Raw genomic sequence first — 23,718 nt, 5'->3', positions numbered from 1 at the left:
TACAGTAAAAATATATGAAACTATTCACCATACATGATACATCCATACATCCATAATGATAAAACATCTATCATAAAATCTAACCATCCATCATACTAATCCAAGAACATAGTGAAGGTAAATGCCAATCACGAAATCTCCAGCCACGGTGACCACGGAACGGATCTCATTGGTAAGAGTAAAAGCACTACCACCCGACCGCGTGGAACCTAAATGGTCCACTCCCACCGTGCTGAGGAGATAGTCTCAAGTCCCAAATAGGATAACAAAACCTATAATCATAAATACTCTCTAAGTCCAGGAAATCCTATAAGTATGCTAACTCAAGGGTTCCTAAAATGACCGACATCTAAATCCCAGAGGTACCACAAGACACGTAGGAAACCTAATATGCAAGCGGGAAATTGTCATCGCAAAAGTCATGTAGAAGTTACCCGAGCAATCCCTTAGGAATCCCGGGTCCCTACTGATCCTGCGGCCACTAGTATCCTCTCGTACTGACGAGGCATACTATGGTATGCAAGGTCGTAACCAAGCGTCCTCTCTACCCCATCCTAGTCTGTACTAGCACTCATGGCATGGGAGAGAACATACAATTATCTTGTTAGGTTCATTTTCTCTCATTTAGTGTAAATGTTTTCACTTATTAAAAACGACTTACAATGGGTTTCTCAAGGCAGCCACTTAGGGCTCCGACCCCCATTGCAAGCCACTTCCCGACTCTACACATAGATAACCTACCCTAGCTCATGAACTCATAAATCAAAGAATCATAATAAACCATCTCAGTCCTATGCGAGCAACTGAAAATATCATAAAAAGATAATCCACAAAATATATTAGTTCTTCATGAGCAACAGATAACATCAAATAGTAATCAAGTAATCACGACAGTTCTCTATTAGCAACTGAAGGTATCAATGATAAGTCACAAAATCCAATGGTTCTCTAATGAGCAACCAGAAAGTAATACAAGTATAACTGATCGAGACTCAGAAATGGTTAAGTTAGGTATTCTCAAATACATACATCTCAGCTTCACACCAGGAAACTGGAAAGCAATCACAAACAGTAAACACAATCATGTCATAGAGCACTTCATCACATTACCATGGTCAGGTTAAGAAAGATCGAGACCAAATCATCAAGACATCACATTCACAAACCCCGAGCCTCTGGTAATAACCTGAACTGGTCAACGCTAAACCAACCCCAAAACATTCAAAGTACAAAGACAACATCAAAGTCTCAGAGATTGGATCTGAAAGTATATTATTTAAGTTAAGGTAAGGTTTGTGTTTTAGTTCAATGTCGAATTCAAGTAACAAAGTTTTCACAACTACCCTTTTTCGAATAACCCAGTTCTATAATAATTTACATTAAATCAGTATCCAATTTTATAATTTAGTCAAATAACATTCCTTATTAATTAACTTAATTAAACTAATTTTAATTAAATTAATTAATATTTATTAGATCTAATTAATTATTTTAATCCAACCAATAATTGTTAATTTATTAATATTTAAACAAAATTATTAATAAATTACAATTTACAACTATAACAATGCAATTAATATTTATTTATTAAATATTTAAAAAAATTAATATATTATAAAAATTAAATATATTATAATTTTTATTATTTAAAATTTTTAATTAAATAAAATTCATTTTTTTAATAATTAAAAAAAAAATTTTAAAAAATCGAATTCCCAACGTTTATAGCCCGTCGGCTTTGGCCGCAGGCCTGCGGTCGCAGGGCCTGCGGCGGCAGGTACTCTGTACCTGCCGTCGCAGTACCTGCGACGCAGGTACTGTCGGCCTGCGCTGATAGTGGGGGCGAGTACGGGGTAATTCCCTCCCCCCCACTTTATTAAATTTAAATATATATATATTTTTTAAATTAAATTTATTCTAATACAAATAAAATTAGTTTTTATTTTAAAAATTAATTTTGTTTAATTAATTTTTTTTTTTTTTTTTTTTTTTTTAATAAAAACAATTTCTTCCAAAGGGGTAAATATGTAATATATAAATATATATATATATTTATATATTTATATATATATATATATATATATATATATATATATATTTATTTTCCTATATTTTTTTATCCAGAACTTTTCAATTCATTAAAACAAAACCCTTATTAAATTAGATCTTAATTTCTAAATCAAGAAAACAATGGTTCTAATTAATTCATCCAGTCTCCATGGATACAAAAATTATTGACGAATAATTAATAACTTCACAAGATTTGAAAGCTTAAAACTTTTATCACAGAGAATTCAGATCTACAAACCCCAGACACGAAGAAGACAGGAAGGGATAATTGCATATTTAATGGATAAAAAAACACAAGACCCTACCTGATCCTGATGCTATTATGCAACCTCCAGAAAACTGTATGCGAATTCGCTCCTCTCAATAACCTTCCCCTTCAAGACTTTCTTTGTATCAGCCTTCTGAAATTTGCTTCCAAAAATTGTCTTCCTCCCCAAAAATTCTCGTCCAAATTCGTATATCAAAAAAATGAACCCCCAAAGTTGTGATAAGAAAATTCTCCTCAATTCGGGGCACTAATTGTGCGTTTACCCGAGAAGACTCTTTGCACAACTCAGTTAACTCAAATTAACTTTTATTATCTTTTCTAATTCTTTTGCATTCAACTTTCATGCACAATAAGTTGAATGATTAAATAACTTTATTTAAAATTTCACTTGACTTCAATTCTTAATTAATTTATTACTTTAAATCTTATGTGCACTTTTAAGAAATTAAAATAACATTATTAATTTTTATAATTTAATCTTTTAATTTAATTCTTATATTTAACTCATGATTAGATCATGCGATCTAGAATTCTTAATAAATTTATATCTTTCAACTTTTTAATTTATTTTAGAACTTAATTGATAACATATTTAATTAATTTAAATAACAATAATATTTAGCATTTATTTAAAAATGAACTCCAAATATATTATTATTAAATTAAATAAATATTATCTTGTTCTAAATATATCTTAAACTTTAATTTGCAATTTTAATTCTTTTATTTAATTAATTAATTAATTAATTAAATATAAAGATATCATAATAATTCCTTATTAAATTAAATCATTAATTAGTCTTTTTTTAATTAGACTTAATTAATAGAAAATACACCAAGGACTCATAAAGCAACATACGAAAACCCATCATAGAAAAATACATACCAAATCAAACAGAAGGGTTATAATCACAAAATTACATCATTTGATGCATTCGGAGGGTACTAACTCAGATACTTGTCCTAATTATCAATTAGGACAATTGGCTAGAGGGTTTAGGATTTGGACTTAAGAGTTTATCTCCCCTCTCTTACCATTGAGATAGTGCGATAGGGTACGCTCATCCTGACAATTCAGGGAAGTCGATACCCGGTACCTGCAACCTGCATAAAATCCACGCATGTACAAACACAATATTCTAAGCTAAACAGGCAATGGCAGGAAGTGGTGCATCGTGTAGATCCCGACTAGCAGGTGACTACGACTCCCTTCCTTAACCATATCAGAAACACCATACATAAATAAAACAGCACGCACACCATACACATGCAGTATGGGGTAAGTATCCATAAGAGGCACATGAAATAATAAGCCATCCAACTAATCATCATCGATAACTAAAACCATTGAATAATCATCATACATGCATGAAATATAGAGTACCAAGTAATCTCATCATATAATAACTGAGTGTAAACATCATCTGATAATCTCTAAAATAATAATACTACTCATCAAACATAAATTGGCCTAAAAGAGTTTGGCAATCATAACATAAATGTAGCTCGAAAAATGTAAACTAGGGGCAGGCACTACATCCACCCCCCCTAGACTTAGGCTTACTCCTGGAAGCCTATAAACAAATAGGGATATAAATCTCGTAATCTAGATGCATCCTCCCATGTCGCTGAAGAGTCATCAGTAGGGTCCCATTGGACCCTTACCTGCTCTATGGTTCGACCCCTGAGGGTCAACTCCCGCTGCTCCAGAATACGACTTGGCTCCAAAGCCAGTTGCCCGTCCTCTACCTGTAATGCATTCCAATCAAGAATATGTACAACATCAGGAATATACTGTCTAAGTACTGAAACATGGAAAACATCGTGAATGCGAGCAAGGCTGGGCGGTAAAGCAAGACGATAGGCAACTGGACCAATCCTCTCAAGAATATCGAATGGTCCCACAAAGCGAGGTGCTAGCTTCGAGCCCTTTCCATAATGGATCGGACTCTTCCGCGGACGCACTCTCAAGAAAACCTTCTCACCCACAGCAAACTGCTTATCTGACCTATGAGCATCGGCATACTTCTTCTGCCTATCCTGTGCCGTTGTCAAGTGCTCTCGGATACGCACCACCTGTTGCTCCATGTCACGAAGCATCTCTGGGCCCAACAGGATGCGATCCTCAAGGCTATCCCAACTCAAAGGTGTACGACAAGGGCGTCCATATAAGGCTTGGAAAGGTGCCATGCCAATAGAACTGTGATACCCGTTGTTGTAAGCAAACTCCACTAGGTAGAGATAGTCCTCCCAATGGGTCTGCCTATCCATCACGTACATCCTCAACATATCCTCGAGAACCTGATTCACTCTCTCTGTCTGCCCATCTGTCTCTGGGTGATATGCTGAACTGAAGTTCAACTGTGCTCCAAGATCATGCTGTAGTGATGTCCAAAATGCGGACGTGAAAACATGATCCCTATCCGAAATGATCTTTCGGGGAATACCATGTAGTCTCACAATGTCACGCATGAAGACATTAGCTACTGAAGCTGCAGTGTAGGAAGACCTGATTGGTGCAAAATGTGCCACCTTGGTCAACCGATCAACGGTGACCATGATAGCATCATGACGACGAAGAGTCATAGGTAATCCTACTATGAAATCCATAGAGATGATGTCCCACTTCCATGAAGGAATGAGATTCGGTTGCAAAAGTCCTGCCGGATGCTGGTGTTCTGCCTTGACTCTCTGACACTCAAGACATCTAGCCACAAAATCAGCAATGTCGCGCTTCATCCCGGACCAATAGAATAAACGTCGCAAATCTGCATGCATCTTCTTGACACCTGGATGTGCCGAGTAAGGTGCACGATGGGCCTCTGATAGGATCAATATGCGAAGCTCATCCAGTAGCGGCACATAGATCCTTCCTGAAAGTCTCAAAAGGCCATCTGACTCTAGGACATAGCCTGAAAACTTTCCCTCCAAGGATCTCCCTGAATTGATCTCACTGCACACCTCCAGATACCATGAATCAGTGGGGAGTGCCTGAAGTATCTGACATCTCAAATCGACACTAAGGGTCATAGATGATATCACATGTTTCCTGCGACTCAAAGCATCATCTACGACATTCTCCTTCCCCTGGATATACTTCACCTCAAAGTCATACTCGCACAAAAACTCCATCCAACGCCTTTGCCTAGCATTCAGATTAGGCTGCGTGAATATGTACTGAAGACTACGATGATCGCTATGTAGTTCAAATCTGTGTCCCAACAAGAAATGTCTCCATCTCACTAAGGCATGAACTACTGCTGCTAACTCAAGGTCATGTGTAGGATAATTCAACTCATGATCCTTGAGTTTGCGTGACTCATATGCAATCACTCGACCATTTTGCATTAGAACTGCTCCAATACCCTCGAGGGAAGCATCTGTACACACCATGAACTCACCTTCTGGATCAGGTACAGCTAAGATCGGTGCACTGGTTAGAAGCTCTTTGAGTTTCTGAAATGCTTCTACACACTTTTCTGTCCAAAGAAACTTCTTTCCTTTCCTCTGAAGGGAGGTAATAGGGTGTGCTATTCTGGAGAAGTTTTGAACAAATCTGCGGTAATACCCAGCTAGACCCATGAAACTACGAATCTCCGACACAGTAGTGGGTGCAGGCCAATCTACTATTGCCTGGATCTTCGCAGGGTCTACAGAGATACCTTCGCCTGAAATAACGTGTCCCAAATACTGTATCTCTGATTGAAAGAAATCACACTTTGCCGCATTGGCATAAAGTTGATTATCTCTCAAGCACTACAAAACTAAACTCAAATGTTCCTCATGTTCCTTTTGGGACTTAGAATATATCAGAATATCATCGAGGAACACAAGAACAAATCTATCAAGATAGGAACGGAACACCCCATTCATTAAGCACATGAAAACTGATGGAGCGTTTGTCAGCCCAAAGGGTACCACTGTGAACTCATAATGCCCGTAGCGAGTTCGGAAGGCGGTCTTATGAATATCAGCCTCCTTGATGCGAAGTTGATGGTATCCTGACTTAAGATCAATCTTAGAGAACACTGTAGCTCCCTTGATCTGATCAAATAAATCATCAATCCTTGGTAAAGGATACCTGTTCTTTATTGTCACCTTATTCAGTTGTCTGTAATCGATGCAAAGGCGCAAAGAACCATCCTTCTTCTTCACAAAGAGCACTGGAGCTCCCCATGGTGATACACTAGGTCGAATACTACCCTTGGCCAAAAGTTCCTCTAACTGCAAACGCAACTCACTTAGCTCCTGAGTGGTCATACGGTAAGGAGCTCTAGAGATAGGTTCCGCTCCTGGAGTGAGCTCAATGCTAAAATCAATGTCTCTCTTCAGAGGCATGCCTGGAATCTCGCTCGGAAAGACATCAACATACTCCTGTAAAATAGGGTGATCTAGGGTCTTCCTCGTAGATTCTTCCTCATCAAGCTCATTTACCGAAACGGCAAATACCTGACACCCCTTACGAAAGCCTCGCTTAAGTTGCATAGCAGAGATCATCCGTAGGGATATAGGCCTCGGTATCCCCACAATCTCCACATCCTTCCCTTGGTCATCCTGACACAAAATGGTCTTCTTTCTGCAGTCAATACTAGCCCTATGAGAGCCAAGCCAATCCATACCTAAGACCACATCGTAGGAGCCAAGAGGAATAACTCAAAAATCGACTGAAGTCTCAAACCCTCCTATGCTAAGTCCACACTTGTGAACTACCGAATCTGTGGAAACTTTAGCACCTGAGGCTAGTTCCACTTGCCAACCATGGTCTTGCTTAACCGACTCCAGCTTACACTTATCAACTAGAGATGGAGAAATGAAAGAATCTGTAGCACCTGAATCAAATAATACAGAGAGAGGTGTACCTCGGATAGCTCCTGTAGTCTCAACTACTGTCCCCTGATGGTCTGCCTGACGGTGATCCACCGCTGCAAATACTCTATGAGATCCACCTGTATTACCGACTGTAGGCTCAGATGCTGCTGGCCTGGGTCCTGAATACTGAGATGTTCGTTGTGGGCAGTATGCTGCAATATGACCAATCTGTCCACATGAATAACATCCCGTGCCTCTGCCAGATCCTCTCCCTATAGGTGGTGCATTCGATCGCTGGTGGCTACCCCTGCTAGCAAAAGACTGGTTGCTCTGTGCAGGCCGAGATTGCTGATTCTGCCTATTACGTTGAGCATTGCGATTGATCCTAGGGTTGGATCCACCGCCACCACTCTGTGCCTGAGGGTAAAATCCCTTATGCTGCTGAGGCTGCTGCTGAGAATGCTGATGAGAATGCGGCTGAGAATACTGATTCCTCCTAGGGAAGGGAGGCTTCCTGATTCCACCGGAATTGTGGTTGCCCTTAGGTCCTGCTATAGTAGGCGCTCCCACAAATCCTCCTTGCCCAAAGTTAACACTCTGCTCTACCAGGATAGCTCGATGTACCGCATCCTTGAGGGTCTTAGGTTCAAATACCTTAACACCCCCAATAAAACGGTTGTTCAAGCCTCGAATGAAATGTTGTGCCAACTGTGCTGGGTTGTCACTGAATCCTGAAAAAGGCATGAGCTCATAGAACTTGCGCTCATACTCTACAACGGTCATAGTGAACTGTCTCAGGTTATGGAACTCATCTGCCCTATGCTGCTTCCATTCCTCTGGTAGGAATCGCTCATGAAAACTCTCCAAGAAAATCTCCCAAGTGACACTACCCATGTCAATGCCCAACTTCTTCTCCTCAATAGTCCACCAAGTGGCTCCAAATAACTCTAGATTGGTAATGGCAAACCTCGCTTTGACATTACTGTCAAAGTCCTGCATAGCAAAAATCCTGTCAAGGGCAATAATCCACTGCTCAGCTACATACCCAGAACCTTGCCCATTAAAGGGTTTGATCTTGGACCTCTGAAGATCCTTCATCTGAGAAGATACTATGAATCTATGTCGGTCCTTCTGAGGACTCCTAGATCTGCGTCTATGCTCATGTCCATCCTGGTGTGCTCTATCCTGCTCAAGAACAGGAGGTAAGCGATCAATAAGGGTCCGCATCATTTGCCTCAGATCAACCTCCTCAGAGTCGGCATGTCCCTCATCGTGGTTCTCTTCCTGATGCTCACTGACATGCTCTTCCCTATTCTCTTCCTGAATGGGGCTCTCATGGATAGACTCATGAACACTAACATCTCTGCCTCGTCCACGACCTCTGCCACGGCCAAGGCTACGGCCCCTAACGGAAGATCTCGTCCCAGATACCATCCTACAATAATATCCAAGACACAAGATGCTAAAATAACCATGAAACATACTACTGAAATACATAGATAAAAGACACATATTTTGCAAACAAGATATTTTCAATTTTTAGTTTACCTATAATTTCAGTTTAAGTATAATTTCAGTTTTGAAGTTTTGAGTGTTGAAGTATGAATAAAATAGGTAACTAATAGTTTATATACAGTTTCAGTTCAACTAGCTTCAAGTCTTAGTTTAAGGTTTGCATTTTTATTCAACTAGTTAACACTAGTGGCGTTCCAATATACCCAGAGCTCCCAATGTAGAAACTTAGGCTCTGATACCAGATGTAACGCCCCGCCAAGGGATCCAAAAGAATTAACCTAAAGTTTCACTAAGTTTGCTAAACATTTTTTTTTTTAAAAGTAAGAAAGTATGACATACACATCAAACAAGTAGTAGCGGAAGCAATAACATGTAATCATCGACAAACATACATTGCAAGTTACATTTCTTAAAGATCCCAAGACGTTGAGTCACGTTTAAATTTAATTAATTCTAAGTCTAACAACTAACACATACATATAACAGAATAATCAGAAACTCCAATGTCCATAATATACATTTGTTCCGAATGCTCCTTGGCAAATTAATTCGGAATGCTCATTCATCCACTGTACATGTCACAGGGTATGAAAGGCTTAAAAGAATATACATACGTAAAGATCAAGATACAACATCCTCAAATCCATGATACAAAGTACAGTAAAAATATATGAAACTATTCACCATACATGATACATCCATACATCCATAATGATAAAACATCTATCATAAAATCTAACCATCCATCATACTAATCCAAGAACATAGTGAAGGTAAATGCCAATCACGAAATCTCTAGCCACGGTGACCACGGAACGGATCTCATTGGTAAGAGTAAAAGCACTACCACCCGACCGCGTGGAACCTAAATGGTCCACTCCCACTGTGCTGAGGAGATAGTCTCAAGTCCCAAATAGGATAACAAAACCTATAATCATAAATACTCTCTAAGTCCAGGAAATCCTATAAGTATGCTAACTCAAGGGTTCCTAAAATGACCGACATCTAAATCCCAGAGGTACCACAAGACACGTAGGAAACCTAATATGCAAGCGGGAAAGTGTCATCGCAAAAGTCATGTAGAAGTTACCCGAGCAATCCCTTAGGAATCCCGGGTCCCTACTGATCCTGCGGCCACTAGTATCCTCTCGTACTGACGAGGCATACTATGGTATGCAAGGTCGTAACCAAGCGTCCTCTCTACCCCATCCTAGTCTGTACTAGCACTCATGGCATGGGAGAGAACATACAATTATCTTGTTAGGTTCATTTTCTCTCATTTAGTGTAAATGTTTTCACTTATTAAAAATGACTTACAATGGGTTTCTCAAGGCAGCCACTTAGGGCTCCGACCCCCATTGCAAGCCACTTCCCGACTCTACACATAGATAACCTACCCTAGCTCATGAACTCATAAATCAAAGAATCATAATAAACCATCTCAGTCCTATGCGAGCAACTGAAAATATCATAAAAAGATAATCCACAAAATATATCAGTTCTTCATGAGCAACAGATAACATCAAATAGTAATCAAGTAATCACGACAGTTCTCTATTAGCAACTGAAGGCATCAATGATAAGTCACAAAATCCAATGGTTCTCTAATGAGCAACCAGAAAGTAATACAAGTATAACTGATCGAGACTCAGAAATGGTTAAGTTAGGTATTCTCAAATACATACATCTCAGCTTCACACCAGGAAACTGGAAAGCAATCAAAAACAGTAAACACAATCATGTCATAGAGCACTTCATCACATTACCATGGTCAGGTTAAGAAAGATCGAGACCAAATCATCAAGACATCACATTCACAAACCCCGAGCCTCTGGTAACAACCTGAACTGGTCAACGCTAAACCAACCCCAAAACATTCAAAGTACAAAGACAACATCAAAGTCTCAGAGATTGGATCTGAAAGTATATTATTTAAGTTAAGGTAAGGTTTGTGTTTTAGTTCAATGTCGAATTCAAGTAACAAAGTTTTCACAACTACCCTTTTTCGAATAACCCAGTTCTATAATAATTTACATTAAATCAGTATCCAATTTTATAATTTAGTCAAATAACATTCCTTATTAATTAACTTAATTAAACTAATTTTAATTAAATTAATTAATATTTATTAGATCTAATTAATTATTTTAATCCAACCAATAATTGTTAATTTATTAATATTTAAACAAAATTATTAATAAATTACAATTTACAACTATAACAATGCAATTAATATTTATTTATTAAATATTAAAAAAAATTAATATATTATAAAAATTAAATATATTATAATTTTTATTATTTAAAATTTTTAATTAAATAAAATTCATTTTTTTAATAATTAAAATTTTTTTTTTTAAAAACTGAATTCCCAACGTTTATAGCCCGTCGGCTTTGGCCGCAGGCCTGCGGTCGCAGGGCCTGCGGCGGCAGGTACTCTGTACTTGCCGTCGCAGTACCTGCGACGCAGGTACTGTCGGCCTGCGCCGACAGTGGGGGCGGGTACGGGGTAATTCCCTCCCCCCCACTTTATTAAATTTAAATATATATATATTTTTTAAATTAAATTTATTCTAATACAAATAAAATTAGTTTTTATTTTAAAAATTAATTTTGTTTAATTAATTAATTTTTTTTTTTTTTTTTTAATAAAAACAATTTCTTCCAAAGGGGTAAATATGTAATATATAAATAAATATATATATATATATATATATATATATATATATATATATATATATATATATATATATATATATATATATATATATATATATATATATATATATATATTTTTTTTTTTTTTTTTAATTTTCCTATATTTTTTTATCCAGAACTTTTCAATTCATTAAAACAAAACCCTTATTAAATTAGATCTTAATTTCTAAATCAAGAAAACAATGGTTCTAATTAATTCATCCAGTCTCCATGGATACAAAAATTATTGACGAATAATTAATAACTTCACAAGATTTGAAAGCTTAAAACTTTTATCACAGAGAATTCAGATCTACAAACCCCAGACACGAAGAAGACAGGAAGGGATAATTGCATATTTAATGGATAAAAAAACACAAGACCCTACCTGATCCTGATGCTATTATGCAACCTCCAGAAAACTGTATGCGAATTCGCTCCTCTCAATAACCTTCCCCTTCAAGACTTTCTTCGTATCAGCCTTCTGAAATTTGCTTCCAAAAATTGTCTTCCTCCCCAAAAATTCTCGTCCAAATTCGTATATCAAAAAAATGAACCCCCAAAGTTGTGATAAGCAAATTCTCCTCAATTCGGGGCACTAATTGTGCGTTTACCCGAGAAGACTCTTTGCACAACTCAGTTAACTCAAATTAACTTTTATTATCTTTTCTAATTCTTTTGCATTCAACTTTCATGCACAATAAGTTGAATGATTAAATAACTTTATTTAAAATTTCACTTGACTTCAATTCTTAATTAATTTATTACTTTAAATCTTATGTGCACTTTTAAGAAATTAAAATAACATTATTAATTTTTATAATTTAATCTTTTAATTTAATTCTTATATTTAACTCATGATTAGATCATGCGATCTAGAATTCTTAATAAATTTATATCTTTCAACTTTTTAATTTATTTTAGAACTTAATTGATAACATATTTAATTAATTTAAATAACAATAATATTTAGCATTTATTTAAAAATGAACTCCAAATATATTATTATTAAATTAAATAAATATTATCTTGTTCTAAATATATCTTAAACTTTAATTTCCAATTTTAATTCTTTTATTTAATTAATTAATTAATTAATTAAATATAAAGATATAATAATAATTCCTTATTAAATTAAATCATTAATTAGTCTTTTTTTAATTAGACTTAATTAATAGAAAATACACCAAGGACTCATAAAGCAACATACGAAAACCCATCATAGAAAAATACATACCAAATCAAACAGAAGGGTTATAATAACAAAATTACATCATTTGATGCATTCGGAGGGTACTAACTCAGATACTTGTCCTAATTATCAATTAGGACAATTGGCTAGAGGGTTTAGGATTTGGACTTAAGAGTTTATCTCCCCTCTCTTACCATTGAGATAGTGCGATAGGGTACGCTCATCCTGACAATTCAGGGAAGTCGATACCCGGCACCTGCAACCTGCATAAAATCCACGCATGTACAAACACAATATTCTAAGCTAAACAGGCAATGGCAGGAAGTGGTGCATCGTGTAGATCCCGACTAGCAGGTGACTACGACTCCCTTCCTTAACCATATCAGAAACACCATACATAAATAAAACAACACACACACCATACACATGCAGTATGGGGTAAGTATCCATAAGAGGCACATGAAATAATAAGCCATCCAACTAATCATCATCGATAACTAAAACCATTGAATAATCATCATACATGCATGAAATATAGAGTACCAAGTAATCTCATCATATAATAACTGAGTGTAAACATCATCTGATAATCTCTAAAATAATAATACTACTCATCAAACATAAATTGGCCTAAAAGAGTTTGGCAATCATAACATAAATGTAGCTCGAAAAATGTAAACTAGGGGCAGGCACTACATAATGGTGAAAAAAAGAATTCTTGGCGTAAATAAGTATTTACTTATTACACTTACTTAAGTTTACTTAGGTTAATGCATTATTTAATTATTTTGCATTATTTTATTATTTTTATTTGTGAGACACTTAGGAGTTTGCACACCTTTTGAGTTGTCATGTTGACAACACAGGAGTACGCAACTCTATTTGAGCACATGGTGTCTACAACACTGTTTTGTGTGTCCCACCCTTGTAGGCTTATCCTCTCATCACTGCACTTACTTTCGTGCTTAATGGAGGATAACCCATATCTAGTGGACATGTGCTTGGTTGTATGACACATCATGATGCTAACTTCTATGCATTCTAGAAGCTCTCCTGAGGCCTTTATATTCAGGCACTCCTAGTGTACTCTATGAGGAACAAGTTATTGAATACATTGTTATTCTGATTATACTCTCTCTTTTTGGTCTACTGTGTGCTTGTGTTTGAGTTCTTAGTTCTTGGGTGAATTTTTTCCTTAGGCAAATTCTTACAAGAATGAATTGTAAGATTTATCTAGAAAAATAGGTAAACACAAAAAGTGATAATGAATGGTGTTGTATGCCCAACCATTGGAAGTGATTTCTATTAATTGTAAAAGGAAACTAAAAGATTCAATTGCTACTTCAGCTTTGAAAAACACTTGATAATTGTAAATATAAGTAGCGCTCCCCTCTATTAAAACATAATAATGTGCTTACTCACAAATATAGAATGATAGAAAAATCTCCACAAATTAATGTGTTTATATAAAGAAAATAATGTAATACACATGTCAGCAATCATTAGAATAGGAAAGTTGACAACAAGCTTATTTATTCATTTATCAAATCCAATATAAGGAAAGCTAAAAATATTTAAAAAACCTTTAGTATTCTAGAGTCCCATCAGATTGGCAAACCGATAAATATAACTTAAAAAATTAGCTTTATTAATAATAGTATTAACATAGGGAAAATCAAGGCTTTATTAATAATAGCAGTAAGCTGAAGAAAATGTGAGAGTTTGAATCCACCACTGAGTTCCACATATGAAATAACTTGACCCTACCCCAGTCAGTGCAATTTTCATATTCCTCCTCTAAACTTCCCAATCAAATTGTTCATGTTGCATGAATCATATGCATACTTTTGCACCTCCAGCCATGAGAGTCTTTTTGCAATCATGCTCAATGTAGGTGATTGAAAAAAAAAAAAAAACATTCTTAAGAAATATTTAGAGAACTCCCCTAATTTGTGAATGGAAGGCTTGGTATGAAAGCTACTGGAGATTCCTTTTTTCCAAAATTTTCTGTTTTTCCACACTAAATGACAATCTCTTTGTTCCATTTTGAATGAAACAATTTATTTTTATAAAGAAAGTAAAAAGAAAATCCATTAAATTGGGAGTTATAAAATAAAATTTTCTACTAAATTAGAAATATAGACGATATATTCAAGAATTAGAAATTGGGCAATAAAAGGCAAAGATCAATTATGGAAAAAAGCTAAAATAAGTTAAGAGTTAGAAAATATGAAAGTATGACAAGGACCGACAATTTATAGGTACAAAATTGTAAAATCTAGAAACAAAGTTCTCATATATAAGTCTATTAACTTAAATTTTTTTTTTTAAAATAAATTAAATTAGACTTATATATATAACCCTTACACTTTCAACATAACCCTTACACTCTTTCAACATGCAAATTATATAAACTTAAAAAAACTTAAATAATATGAAGCACATAGACTGATTCTTACACTAAGCATTGAGAGAGTAGAATAAATTATGACTTATTATAGAAAATTTTACCCAATTGTCTAATTAACTTGCGAGCTTTTGTAGAGAACAAAGTGCTCCATATGTCTCTGCTTGAGATGTGATAATAATCTGCGCATTGATTTCCATGTCGTCTCGTTTCTAGATATTATAGGGTCTTTGGGTCGAGCAATCAAGTTTGAAAATCATAATCTAATGTAATCTTTAGAGAAGACAAATTCATACAGGCTCTCATTTATCGAGTTTCAGAAAGCTAAATAACATGGCAGAGTGGACGGCCAAAAGCTAAATAAAACAAAAGAAGACGACGACATTGCCGAACATAAAGTTGGGTTCACATAATGCCACGAACTAAGGACTCAATTAGCTTGGCTTCTGTGATAAATCTGTCACTGCATTTGCTGTGGCCTTCACTGTACTCCCTCCTTCCATTCCAGCAATCTTCGCCTCCTCTTTCATCTTTTTCATTTTCTCCCTCGCCTTTCTTCCCTCCTTTCCTTCCATCAATTCCCTCACCGCCCTTTCCACCTCTCCTCTTCTCACAAATCCATCGCTTTCCATCCTCAAATCTATGCCTACCTCAATCTGTTTCACCAATATGACCCTGTTCATTCTCTGATCGGCAGCCCGAGGCCAGGCGATCATGGGAACTCCATGACAAACATTCTCCAGTGTAGAATTCCACCCGCAATGTGAAAGAAATCCACCAGTAGATGGGTGAGAAAGAACAGCTACCTGAGGAGCCCAATTCAGAACAACCAGCCCACGGTCTCTGGTTCGACTCTCAAAACCCTCCGGCAAAAGCTGAGAAATCTCAGTTTCCAGAGAAGAATTAGAATCCCCAGACTTGTACCGACGCACAATCCACAGGAAGCGGTGGCCGCTGCCTTCGAGTCCAATTGTGAGATCTGCAATTTACTCCCTTGACAAAATGGCTCTGCTTCCGAATGCCACGAACAGAACAGAAGATGGAGGCTGCTGATCTAACCATTGAAGGCACCTTGACTCGTCCTGAGCATCAGAATCTGATGACGACATCAAGGGGCCTATTGGATAAATACGAGGGTTTCCTGCCGCTCGAAGGGTTTCCATGGCTTCCTCCTCCAGTTCAGCAAATGTGTTAATGAGAATCCCCGATGCTTCCCTGAAGCGGGAGCCATGATGGACAAGCCAATAACACGCAGAATTTGACCGGTTATGGAGAGTAGTGGGCAGATCCCTGGCTGAAATCAGCGGAAGCCCCGGAATCTCCACTTTAGAATCGGCGTCCTTTAATGAAATCTCAGTCTCGGAGACGAGGTCGGGAAAATGTAACATGAAGCAAGCAACAGCAGCAGAGGCTGGACAGAATCTCTACTAGCTTTCATACCAAGCCTTCCATTGGTGTCTCGTTGAAAAATCTCAAATATATAGGGGTAAATGAAGAAGAATAAGTGTCACAGATACATGTAAGACATTTGTATTCAAAATAGAACTAGATTTTACAAGTTAAATCTAAATCAACATTTCATATAATAGAGAACGAACAAATGTTAGTTTCATTCATTACAATAATAGGAAAAGTATCAAATGCCTCTATTTTGTTAAAAGTTATATAAAAGGACCCATTGATAAACACCAATGGAAGACAACACAAGCAAAGCATGTTCTATGGACAATTAAGATAATCTTGAAATGCACACTCAATCTCCCTTAGATAAGTGTAATAGCTATAATAGTTGAGTTGTTGTGCATTGATTTCTTGCCAAACTTCCTCTGATTTGATGATCTCAAAATCTTGAACATCACATGTATGTATACTCGCCACTTTTAAAGCAGATCGAGTGAAAACACTTTATGGAGAAGATGTTTAACCTTTGACAAGAAAGTAATATAAGAAATTCAAACTCAAGTCCTCTTCCTTCCTAATTCATATTATATCCTTGCTAGAAACAATTGCTAATTAGAAATATAGCTAACTACCATCAATTGATAGAACCCTTTTCTAAGCTAAAATTACTCCATATATAGCATAATATTTATGGAATTGTGGAGTTACTGGTTACGAGTGGAACCTATCAGCCATATTGGCCCCATTTGCCTCTATTGCAAACCATAATGGTGAAGAAGACATTTCATATTCAATAGATGAAGAACAGGAAGTTGCCCATCTACTGGCTACAGAATTAGAAGATGTTAGTTCAAAAGTAAGATATAAAGATGTTAAATAAATAAAATAAGATAGTACATGCAATACATACACTAATGAACATTTTAGACTTCATGTTGCTGCCTTATAAAACAAGGTAGCATACATATACCATAAAGTAAGGAACAACACAAGTGAATATGGAAATGGATGAGCTCCTAATCAGTCTTGGTGTTCTCTTTCAGATGTAACATTTAAATTGCACTAACATTGAGTGAGTCTATCAACTTGTAAGAGAACTTGAACCAAGAGACCATAAATTAAAATATTTGTATAGAGAATCTTGGGAAGAGAAATATGTGACTTGAAATTGTGTTCCACATAACTTCTTGATACACCTAGTTGGCAATCAAACTAACTTACTAGTATCACAAAATTATCTTCCCTATTGTGTCATTTTCTATAGCCTGATAACAAAAACTAGGAAATTCGAATAGAATAAACTCCTTGATATTAGTTTCATTCCTCAAACCTATTGTGATTCATGGAAGATCAATTGCAATAAGGAACCATGTGTTACACAAGACAATTAGGTGACAACCACATGTAATGCACATTAATTGGTAGTCCTACAATTTAAGAACATGAAATCTAGAATAATTCATGCAAAAAGCTTTATAGAACTCACAAGTAGAAGGTTCTACCTTCATATATAATGTGAATTTGTATTCATGTGACACAATGTGTGTTAAACTATATTCAGTTTCTTTTTGACCAATAATGACAATCTACTAGGAGTGGATCTCATAAGAAATTTGAATCAAAGATAATAACAATTGATGTGCTCTACGTCTCACATGGTTGAGTTCATATGGTATTACTGAAGAGAACCGGAGGCAATGTAATCAAAATTACAATCTCTGGTTTATATATTATGTATTAATTAAGCAAATGGATCAATATAATAATTTGAAAAAGTATCTATGAGAGTACAATACAATAAATATAGGGATGGGGTTAAAAATTTATAGTCGGTATCCTTATCTCTTCATATCTTCAATATAATTGAATATACAACCAACTCATATAAATAAACATTTTATGCTAAATTTGTAAAATTAACAAAATTGAAAAAATGTTTAATATAAATATTTCTAACCTAAATATATTTTTAGCAATTATTTTTTATAAGTTAACTATTTTGTAACAATGAACATATTTTAAAATCATCAAATAAAAACATCGAAATGATCAAACTGCCATTAAAATGTAAAGATTGATGTGCTTACAAAATTTCAAGTCTACACTTTCTGAGGTTTGTTTAGATCCAAACAAAATGTCTACATCGAAAGTCCAAGTAAAAAAAAAAGCTATATTTGCATCATGAGAAAAAAGTAGAAAGATTGTAACAAATATCCAATCTGGATGAAGGGCTTACTATGACCCATGAAATGTGAGGAACCATGAAGATGTGTAGCCTTCGCTGCTTGAAAAATGTTGTTGTTGTTACTTGACAATAGTATCGCTATAAATGTAAAGCCTAAAGTGTTAGGGATGTGAGGTGTGAGTTGTAGGACATTGTTTGTTGCACTTGTCAAGACTTTTCCCATTTTTATATATCTTGACTTAATTTGAAAACTATTATACAAAGTCATAGACTTGTACAAAAAAACCACAAGAAAAATGACAAACCTGTGGAAAAATTAAAACTACAAGCAGAAGCTGTAGAGACTAGTTTACTTTACAAGGAGATATGCATGTCTAATTTATACTTCTACACATTGCAATATCCTCTAAACATGGCATTGAAGGTTTCATGTAAGCACTTAAATAGAATTTCAATTTGATGGAAGGGCTCCTCATTTTAATGCAATTGTAAATGGGTTCACAAAGTTGTAGTCATGGCTAATTCAAAATATCAAACTAGATGAAACAACATACATAATTGATACTTCAACACTAAAAGATAGTTTGGAGAGGTTGCACAGGCAACTCTATAGGGAAAAGCAATATAAATCATATTTCAAGTATTCAAAAAAAATAGTGATGAGATCTCATCTTTTTCATAGCAATTCCCAATTTCTTCTTATGATCTATATACTTTCCTCTATGAGAAAATCCCTCACTCAATCCTAAAATTAGAAAAAGATCACCGATAAAATTATCTCATTGAATCTTCCATTTATGTGAAGCCCATTACTTTACACAAGATAGGGTAGTTTGGAAGGTGGATCAATGGAAGCCAGAAATAAGAAGCAAGAAGAGAACTTGTTGGACATTTATTGCTATATACCATATGTTGATTTCTATCTATGGATGAAACTACCAATTTCTTGAAAGGAATGGGCTGTCAGCTTTGCAAAGTTTTTGTGGTGGGAAAAGCACATACACTTAACTAGTTGCTCATGGAGAAGCTTGATATTCATAGCACTCAGACTGGCTGGACAGCTGAGTGTAGACAGAGTGGACAATGTAGTGGGTGAGTTATGTTAAATGGTGTGTTGGACAAGCTATCAATGGGCACGATCTTATCATACTCCCATATCTATAAATAAGATTTCTCTAAGATTTTCTCATTATGAGAGTTGTTGAGAGAAATTAGATTTTGATAGTCCTTTCCTTAAGATTGCATTTTTATTCAAGTGCCTTTCATGATTGTAGAAATATATGATCACAAAATCAAATATGCCTTTTATGATTGTAGAAATATATGCTCACAAAATCAAATATACAACCTCAAACTGTTTTCTGGTATTTTATCTATGGGTTTGAGACAAATTGGGGCAAATTCTGGCCAATGTGAGACAAATCCCAATTGGAGTGAACTCCAAAAAGAGAAAATTCTAGAAACTGATTTGAAATACCATTTTTGGGCATGAAACCAAAACAACAATGGTTTGGAGTGTGTGAAAGGCTTTTTTGTGTATTGTCATCCACAAAGGTGTAATGGGAACCAAATCTTGACATTTATAAATGTGCATAAAAATGGAGTTTCATTGATAGAATCCTTAAAATTTATTGCGTTTGCATTTAAGGCTCAATATGACCCAACGTGGAGTATCTGAAAACCTTGATTTGGAAACCATTTTGGTATAGTTGTTTATAGGTGTGAGACAATTTCTGGTTACAAGTAACCTCACAAGGAAAGCCTATCGACTAATTAAATAAATAAATAAAATACATCATAGCTGTATTGTGATTTTGAAGTTACTTGTTAAAACCAAACAATTAGTCAAATCAAGGTGCAAATATGTTGCTATGTAGACAGTGCTGATGGAATAGAAAGTTAGACTCATAAGGCATTTTCACGTCTGTGACTTTAAACCCATCGACTAGATCTTGAGATGTTGCAAATCATTTGAATCCAGAGTTAGAAAATACGTAGGGCAAGGAAGGCCAAAAGCAATTTCAGATGATGCCTATTTATTTTCCACCTTTACTAATCAAAACCTAAAATTTGACTCATCTTTTGCAAGGAAACTGCAAGGCAATTTCTATTGTAAGCAATATTTTACGGTGGTGACTACCATGATAGTTGTTATTTCCCCATATTTGCACTTGCAACACTATAAATGTCATTATTTTGTAATAGAAGACATTAAGAAATACAATGGTGAATGAATGATAATATTTTCCTGAGCAGAGTAGAAAAAGAGTAGAAAAGGTAAGTGGGATCCAATGCTAGCTAGATAGTGCGTAAACATATGTATTTCAAAATAATAGCTTTGGAACGAGGTATATGAATCAAATCATAAGAGACATTGGGTTTTTTTCTCCAATCACTTTAAAAAGTGAGGTATCGTCAAAAAGATGGAGAAATATTTTTAAAAATGGAGAGAATTCATAACTCAACTTTTGAAGAAAAGTTTTGAAAGACATGACAAATGGCTTTTCCGACACTCTTGTTAGATAATTATTATAGATATGTTTGGTTTGACCCGTTCCTATTACACTTCACAAAAAAAACTCTATAGCCTCCCCAAACTGCCCACAAGTAGAATATCCAAATATCATGGCATTCCAAGTGGCAACATTTTTTTTAGGCATTTTGTCAAACACATGGCGTGCATCAACCAAGCTGCCATATTTCACATACATGCTAATGAGATTGTTTCCTATAAAAGTATCATGTCTGAATCTTCTGTGTACTATTAGAGCATGGAATCACTTTCCTTGTCTGAACTCTTTAATGTGGGTGTAGTCTTGCAGAATCTCACCATATCTTTCGAAGTCTATCTCTAAAATATCCAGAGATTCAATCAATCCTAATACTTTCTTGAACAATCTAGAATTCACATCTATCTTGCACATTTCATACAAAATATCCAAAGCTTTGTCTCCATGATCATTTTGGATATATCCTATCATTATATGGAATTCCAAGAGACCACATATCTTTGAGGCATGGCATCAAACACTTGGAAAGCCTGAAGCAGGTCCCCAAATTTACTATAAATATCCACAAGAACGTTTGTCATAGTCACATCTAATGAAACCCTTGTTTTGATAACAAGGGCATGCACTTGTTCCACATCTAGACTATTGACACGTGCTCTTAGAAGGCTCACAAAAGTAGATCCATTTGGCTTGAGCCACTCCTATTGCATTTCAAAAAAGAGCTTCACAACCTTCCCAAATTGTCCACCAGTAGAATATCCATCTATCATTGCATTCCATGTAATGACATTTCATTCAGGCATTTTGTCAAACATGTGGCATGCGTCTTCTAGCCTGCCACATTTAGCATACATGCTAATGAGATGGTTTCCTATAGAAGCATCTCGTTTGAATCCCTTGTGGACAATGTGAGTGTGGAATTTCTTTCCTCATCTCAAATCTCTACCACAAGCACACTTGTGCAAAGTATCACGATACCTTTGCAAGTCCGCCTGTAACATATCTTTCAATATCGATCCTTTCTTTAACAATTTCTTCGCATTCACACTGGGCAATTCTGTCAAACTAGTTGTGGCAGTGAGATTTTGAGATGGGCATGTTTGATGGTGTACAGATCTAGTTTTGCTTCTTATATTTAAACCCTGGAAATAGGGAAAAAATGTCAACTTGATTCCTCATTATCATTCAAATTAAATTGCCGAAAACATGTGTCAGTATATGAGTTGTCACTGTGTTTGAAATCAATATCGATAAATTATTTTCTATCAACTATTTTGTGGTGTGAGACAATTTTTGGTTGGAGGCAACTCTAGAAGGAAAGCCTATCAGCTAATTATAATGATATAATTTGCATATATATATATATATATATATATATATATATATAGGGCATATGCACCGAGTTGTGGTGCCAAAAAGGTGACAAGTTTTTTTTTCTTCCCTATTTTCAATAGCACGCACGTGCTATAGCGTGCACACACTATAGCGCGTACGTGCTATAGTGCGTGCACACTATTAGCAAAACCAAAAATGTATATATGATGGGCTGCACACTCGCAATCCATCATTCTCATCAGCATTTTTTGCTATTGCTACAAAGAGCAGCGCGTACGCGAGTTAAAAATTAACATTTTCACCATCCTTTGTCAAAATGCCTCCTCACCGATGAAATCCAAGACCACAAGCACACCCGTGACAATGCCATAAGTGATATAAACTTAAATTTCCATTGTTTGATATGTTTTTCATATTATTTTGTAGGTTTTTTATATTGTTTTTTAGGGTTTTTAAAAAATTCATTTAGATTTGTTTATTTATTTGGATTTCAATTGATTTTTTATCAGGAAATGTCCATAATCAACTGGCAAATCCAAAAGAACCTCAAAACCAAAACCCTCCTCAAGAAGAACAACAAATTCCACAACCCGAACCAATTGCAAGACCTCTACCAGGCACACAAGAAAATGTAATAAATGAAATAGAGAGAGGCAAAACTGAATTAGGAAGACTCATTGCTCAGTTGAAAGAATCCGGACAAACCAATCTAATGAGGGCTCAATTGGCATCATCCCTTGAATCCATTAACACCCAGATAGCCTTAGTTAGTGGTCAGTTAGATATTTGGCGGGTTAAGAGGGATGAACAAAAAATATTTTATGCAAATAAATTGTCATATGAAGATGTTAAAAAAAAAGAAATACCAAAAGGTAGTATATGTGCATTATTTAGAAAACTCGGTGAGAAAAATACTGTTAGAGAGGGTACTAAACGATTCCCCATCCATTGGTGCATACACGATGCTATTAGAAATAATTTTTGGGATAGATGGTGGATGGTTTTTGATGCCCCTCCTTGCAACAATCATGAGGTCCCCATGTATTTTTTGAAGAAATTATATTATGAGCTTGTCCTTGGGGAGATCCCTAATTATTTTAATATATTAGACTCCCAAGGTAGAGGTGGGGGGTCATCATTTGAGAGGTCAGGAGCACGTCGTGACCCTAATGTAGTTAGGGCACCTGTGGTCAAGCCACAACGCGAGCATGTGACTATTCCTTTAGTTGTGAAGGAACATGTAGAGGCCAGCGCTCTAGAGACCATTAATGCTTTGACGCAGACCCTCATCCATTCCACGAGCCCATTAGTTGAGGGGGAGCCTTCTAT

The 23,718-nt window shown here is 35.7% G+C and overlaps 1 pseudogene; it reads right to left on the bottom strand.

The window, feature by feature from the left end:
- Window positions 1-15,312: 15,312 nt before the first annotated feature.
- LOC149533077 (anthocyanidin 3-O-glucosyltransferase 2-like) overlaps window positions 15,313-23,718 on the bottom strand; it is a 48,909-nt pseudogene continuing 40,503 nt past the window's right edge.

The sequence above is a fragment of the Cupressus sempervirens genome, chromosome 10 (assembly GCF_028749045.1).
Source record: "Cupressus sempervirens isolate cs-2001-9-10 chromosome 10, ASM2874904v1, whole genome shotgun sequence".
In the NCBI taxonomy this organism is placed as follows: Eukaryota; Viridiplantae; Streptophyta; class Pinopsida; order Cupressales; family Cupressaceae; genus Cupressus; species Cupressus sempervirens.
Note: the sequence above shows the minus strand (reverse complement) of the source record. Positions and strands in the feature narration are given on the sequence as shown.